The following is a 6,458-nucleotide window of genomic DNA, read 5'->3' on the forward strand; positions in this document are numbered from 1 at the left end:
TTTCAGATAGATAGTTTCAGATTGGCTGCGGTCTCACTACAGCTATTTCAGACGTGTTTTCATTGATGAACAAATCAATTACATCGTGTACAAAAATCGTTTTCTTCAGGTGAATCAAAAATAAAATTTAACATTTCGGATTTTTCACACAAAAAGCATATAATGCATATTGATTCTCTCATCTCGGTGCCGATCGAGAGAATATGCATGTGTGTATGTGTGCGTGCATGCGTGTCTGTGTTTGACTCCCACCACCGCTTGACAGCAGCTGTTCGTTTGTTTATATCCCTGTACCTAGCGGTTCGGCAAAAGAACCGATAAAGTACCTGACTTACCAAGTACTGTAGTCGATTTGTTCGACTAATCCTTTCAAGGTGGTGCCCCAGCATGACCGCAGTCCAACGACTGATACAAGTCAAAGATTAAAAAGAAAAAAAGAAACAAAAATTATTTAATCTGGTCAACTCTGGTCGAACACACCGATCACCAAGGGGTGTTGCAGCATTGACTATATTCTCTGTTTTGGTCAGAATAACATTATCCAATGTTTCCTTCCTTTCAAGAAAAAAAAATGATTTAGCTGCAACTTCTAAGAGGTCTCAGTGTCTTATTAGTGACGTCAAGTTGCCGAAGACAGAGTCTTTAGATACAGGTGTCATATATCCTTGACAAGTATTTTCCTAATGAGGCCTACTGCAGTTAGTACGTATGTATCTATGTATGTATGTATGTGTTTGTAGGTAGATAGATAGATAGATAGACAGGCAGGCAGGCAGCAGACAGAAAGACAGTCAGACTGAGAGTCAGACAGACAGATAGATAAACTTCTTTATTAACCACACAGGGCCGATAACAGAGGGGACAAAATACAATATAAATAGACAGATAGACAGACTGATAGAGATAGATAGATAGATAGATAGATAGATAGATAGATAGACAAACCGATAGATAGATAGACAAACCGATAGATAGATAGACAGACAGACAGATAGATACAGACAGACAGACAGACAGACAGACAGACAGACAGACAGATAGATAGACAGACAGACAGACAGATAGACAGACAGACAGACAGACAGACAGATAGATAGATAGATAGATAGACAGACAGACAGGCAGACAGATGCAATAAGCAGACAGGTATGTGCGTGCGTGCGCGCGCAGGCATGTGCGTGTATGTGTTGGAACGGATAAACATAGCTAGTGTCAAACGTCTCACTAAATTTGTCTATGCGTGCACTGTTGTTTAACCACGAGTCAACTCTGGATTAAGAAGACCAGCAGTGCACAGATAGGCCTTCCAGGCTGTCTTCCAGTAGTCGTGACAATCTCACACCTATTTTCTTTTAATACACTATATATCGGATCACATTATCCAATGTTACTGTTGCTGTTGTTTTTAAGGCGCTTGTACGTCAGTGTGTGTGTATATGATTTGATGGTGACCGAGTTGTTTTTTCTAGCAGTTTGAATACCACATAGATACACCACCGTGGAAGGCTCGTATGTTTTTATCCGAATAGGTTTATAACTCAGAGAAATAACGTTGATGAAAACTTCGCAATTCACAACGCTGAATGTAATTAGGTTAAATTCTAGTCAAAAGCTAAAATAACAATTTAATCCTTTCTACTATAAGCACAACAATAATAATAATTCTTTATAATTTTGGCACAAGGTCAACAATTTTAAGGAGAGGAGGTAAGTGGAAGTCGATTACAACGACCGTACTGAACGGATACTTTATTTTATCGCATCCTAAAAGATGAAAGATAATATTTTTTCATCATATATAGAGTGCATTAAATAGCTTTCTCTCTTTCTCATACACACACAAACACACATACATACAGCTATTTGATACTATGATGTACGACATATAGCGGGTGTGTATGTGATATATTTGTGTACAAGAAGTCACATTTCTAGATGAGGAAATGTGTGTGAATATATAATATTAAATGTTATACGTTAGTTGTGAACAACAATATTAGCATATGTGTGTGTGTGTGTGAGTGCACAATATTCCAAAAATATGTCACAAAAGATCCTACCTATCCACCAAGCGGTATGTCCATCTAAATATCCATCTGTCTCGCTCGCTCTCCATTTGTATGCAACGACAAAAACATTTATTCTGTACCACAGAATTTGTTCTGCTTCAGCATCTCATACAAACTGTTACCACTAGACACCACCACCTACAAACAGATCACAGAACACGCACACACATGCAGACACTACTATGATAATTTAGTCATACCATTATGCGCGCGCACAAGCACATAAAGCATACACAACGTACACACATACATGCGGATCATCGAGGGTGTCTCTATGCGGTCGTTTAACCTGCTAAAAATGGCAGCCAAATCTCGTTGAAATTACGTTCTACCGAATTAAAATGGAAAGGAATGTTTTTGATCATCAAAGCTTTCTTTACTGGATCGGGACTGAGTTGAAGTTAAACAAAAACAACAGAGAGCACATACTGTTCACACTCTCATTATATACACATATATATCACATTATTCTACGCGCGCGCACAAACACACAACTCTCTTTTTCTCTCTCACTTCACTATACAATAGATACCACGCCTAGCATACAGCGATTTCTTCATTATTCTTTGTTTGAAGCTATGTTTAATTAGTATTAAGGCGAGAATCACGGGTAGAGGGAACGAAAGAGAAACAGTAAGACAGGGGGAGGGAAACAGCAAGCAAAAGACAGAAACGGAAAGGGAAGTCAGGGTAGGAAAAAGGCAAGAGAGAGATGTGAGAGAGAAGAAACGAGAAAGATGAGTGAGAGGTGGTAGGAGAAAAACATACACAAACACACACTCATGTGTGATTGGCAACAATAAATCGGGTGGGTTATCTGGTGGTCAGTTACCTACTGATTGATATTTCGGGAAGTGAAAATGATGCAATGTTGTTTGTAAAGTGATAGGTATTACATAACTAAAGGATTAATTGTTAAATTCTTTCCAATCAACAGAATTTTCTGAAATAACTGCAAGAATATTTCCAAATCTTCTACATTGGTGTAGTTTTTGCATGCTGGTGACCAAGATCAATCGTTCCTTTTCTCAGTATGTTAAAACTACATCGAAACTACATTTTTTTGAAAAAATAATCTGGTGAAAATTTGAATTATTTCAAATGGTTAGAAGAAATTTAACAAGATCCAACATCAATGACCAGGTATCATAAAATACAAAGCGTTTATTTATTTATTTTTAGAAAAAAGAAGATAACAGGCGAAGGATAAATATGGCTTTTCTTAAATTTTATTTTATTTTAATAATTTAGGTTTAAAACCCTCTTCAATACGGAGTGTAACTAACTGCTGGCATTACCTAAGCTCAAACAGTAACAAACACACTGCAACCTCTAATTCATAGTCTCGCTTTCTTATTGTTCTTGTGACGCTACTACAACGATCTCTGAGCCCCTGCTAGTACCCATACCATCTCCACGTCTTGTAACCGCCACCTTTTTCCGTAACATGTTGTGTATGACTGAATGTGGCAAATACAGTAGAACCATTATTATTATTGATTGTATTGCCCTCCACCTCATCCGTCGCCCTGGTCGCAAATAAAAGAAATCATTATTACCTCCGCCTTAGCGAAGGCGGAGGTATTGTTTTCAATCGTATTTGTTTGTTAGTTTGTCCGTGCACAAGATATTTCAAGAACCGCTGAATGGATTCGGATGAAACTTTCAAGGATGTTTGGCCTCGTGACTGACATGAACTGATTAGATTTTGGGATCGATCTGGTACTGGACAAGGATTCTGGATTATTTTTCCAGTTTTTTTTTTACCATTTTTGAGTGCGATCGGGTTCATTTTTAGTATTCTCGTTTGTGAGAGCAGTCGAGTTTATTTCAGATATTCTCATTTTAAAAAATCATCTCTGGCTAATCTATGAGGGTAGTGTAACCTTAGGTATCCACAAGATTTCAGTAGTCTTTCAAATGCTTAGAACCCTCCTGGTAATCCTTGCTATCCCTAAGAGACAAACTTTCTGTAGCAGCTCTACAGGGCATTCTATTCCAAACTCCTTCAGCCATTTGTCTATAATCTTTGCTTACTGTTCCCAACGCACCAAATATTATAGGTTCTCATATTCTAAATTCTAGCGAACGAATGGCTAATTTCATTCACAGAAAACGGTTTCTAGCATAGGTACAAGGCTTCAATTTTCAGTAATGGGGATAGTTAGTCGAGTATATATTCAAACCCAATAACTGATTGGTACTTTATTTTATCGACATCGAAAACATGAAAGGCAAAATTGACCTCGGCGGGATTTGAACTCGGAGAGAATGTAATTGACTTAGCCTTTTCCGCTAAAATTGCTGGCCATGTGCCAAAATTTGAAACAAGTATTATAATTTTCGCCTTTCATGTTTTCAGAGCCGGGGAACACTAGAGTCGATGAGATCGACTAGCCCTTCCTACAAAATTTCAGGCTTTGTAGCTATTATTATTATTATTATTATTATTATTACTACGGCAAGAGCGACGACGTCCTCCGGAGAATTCTCGACGCCGAGGGAAATCAATTAGTTGGTCTTTTCCAGAGGCTTTCGGACCGGGGTTATGGGGAATTTCCAGAAATCCCTGGTCTGACAGTGCTACCGGAAAAGCTCTGCCAGTTCAAGACAAGCCATACAGGCACGGAAGTGCTGACTTGTGGAGCTTTATCAAACAGTTGTTGGTACGTGTAGGACGGTTCCGGTTATCGGCCGAGTCCATCGTGAGGATCGCTCTACTGCCTTCTTTTTATATATAAGGTATAAGATAAGGTACATAATAATCAGATACAAGCATTCACATACTTCCCTTGTACATGCACACACATGTACTCACAAAGAGTTGAAATGCTGTTTGATTTTTCTTTTTAGATTTGAACGTTCACCATCCCATTTCCATTACACACACACACAAACATTCACATACCTCCCTTTTATATACACACATGTACTCACACAGAGTTGAAATGCTGATTTTTTATTTCACCCCTTCCTTTCTCTCACTCTCTCAGTCAGGGGTAGTACTCCCACTATTTCTTCACTATTTTCTCTCCCCTTCCTTCACTTATACCACTCTTTCTCCTACTCCGTCATTTTGGAAATTTTATTCATCAAATTAAGTACCATCACAATCAACACATTTTTGCCAACGAGTTACAAGTTTGTTTATTCCGGTAGCATAAAAATCTAAAAAGATGGAGCTGATGAACTCTTTGAACGCACTTTCAGCATCGGTTTGATTTCTTTAACTCCTTCTCTCGCAGGAAACCATCAGGGTGCTTGAAAAAGTGGTAGTCGGTAGGAGAAAAGTCTGGGGAATAAGCTGGGTGAGGGAGAACTTCGTAGCTAAGTTCCCTCAACCTCTGGAGCGTCATTAGTGAAACGTGTGGTCGAGCATTGTCATGAAGAATGATTGGCCCTCTTCTGTTGATCAGTCTGGGACGGAGGAGTAGCAGTTCATTTTGGCAATTTCATGGCAATATGTTTCTGCAGTAATGGTTTTTCCGAGTTTTAAGATGTTATAGTGGGTGAGTCCAGCAGTACACCACCAAACAGTCACCATAACCTTCTTTTTGAAGAGTTCAGGTTTAGGGAAGGTTTCTGGTGCTTCATTTTGGTCCTACAACCGCGAAGAATATTTTTTAATTATTGTACAGAATCCACTTTTCATCGCAAGTTACAATATGGTCGAGAATGGATCGGTCTGGTTACGGAGAAGAAGCGGCCAACAAATTTCATATCTGCGCATTTTCTGATTTTCATTCAAATCGTGTACCCATTTGTCGAGCTTTTTTGATTTTCCGACCGCATGCAAATGGTTGCAGGCAATATTCTAGCTAACTTGAAGTTCTTTTGCCAGTTCTCGAGTGGTTTTACGTGGATCTTTCTCAATGGCGGTCTTTAATTAACCGTCATCGATGACAGATGGGTTTCCACTATGCTCAATTGCTTCAAAGCTAGTCTCCACTTCGAAATCATTTAAACCATTTTCCAGCTGACCACTCACTGGTCATTTCTTCACCTCTCGCGAGCAGTTTCAGCTGCTTTGCCCATCATCAGCCAAGGCATCCCTAACCCACCCTTTAATGGCTTTTAGCAGCAGATAGAGCGCTTCACAAGTGGTGGTCTCCCACTCCACAAAAAGCGGAATAGAAGCCGTTCCAACTTGTTCAGCCACAAACTGGGTCAAGGCACGACGGTCAGGCGGTAGGTTATTAGATGAAATAAACACCTGCACAACCTCCGCCCTCCCTAGCAAGGATAACGTCCTTCCAGACCAGGTCTGGGTTAGGGCAGTCACCTTGCTTATGACGTCACTCCAATTTTTCTCTATCTGGAGGTCTGGACCGAACCAGACCCCGAGCAATTTAACAGGACCCTCTGTCCAGCGACCCACGACGCTGTTGG

The 6,458-nt window shown here is 39.6% G+C and overlaps 1 protein-coding gene across 1 annotated transcript in view; it reads right to left on the bottom strand.

Annotated features, from left to right (window-relative positions):
• LOC106882607 (signal peptide peptidase-like 3) overlaps positions 1 to 2,265 on the bottom strand; it is a 344,505-nt gene extending 342,240 nt beyond the window's left edge. The window contains exon 1 of the mRNA XM_052966894.1: positions 2,061 to 2,265. The gene's annotated coding sequence lies outside the window, so the exon portion shown is untranslated. The remainder of the gene's footprint in view (positions 1 to 2,060) is intronic.
• Between the last annotated feature and the right edge of the window lie 4,193 nt (positions 2,266 to 6,458).

The sequence above is a fragment of the Octopus bimaculoides genome, chromosome 1 (assembly GCF_001194135.2).
Source record: "Octopus bimaculoides isolate UCB-OBI-ISO-001 chromosome 1, ASM119413v2, whole genome shotgun sequence".
Classification (NCBI taxonomy): domain Eukaryota; kingdom Metazoa; phylum Mollusca; class Cephalopoda; order Octopoda; family Octopodidae; genus Octopus; species Octopus bimaculoides.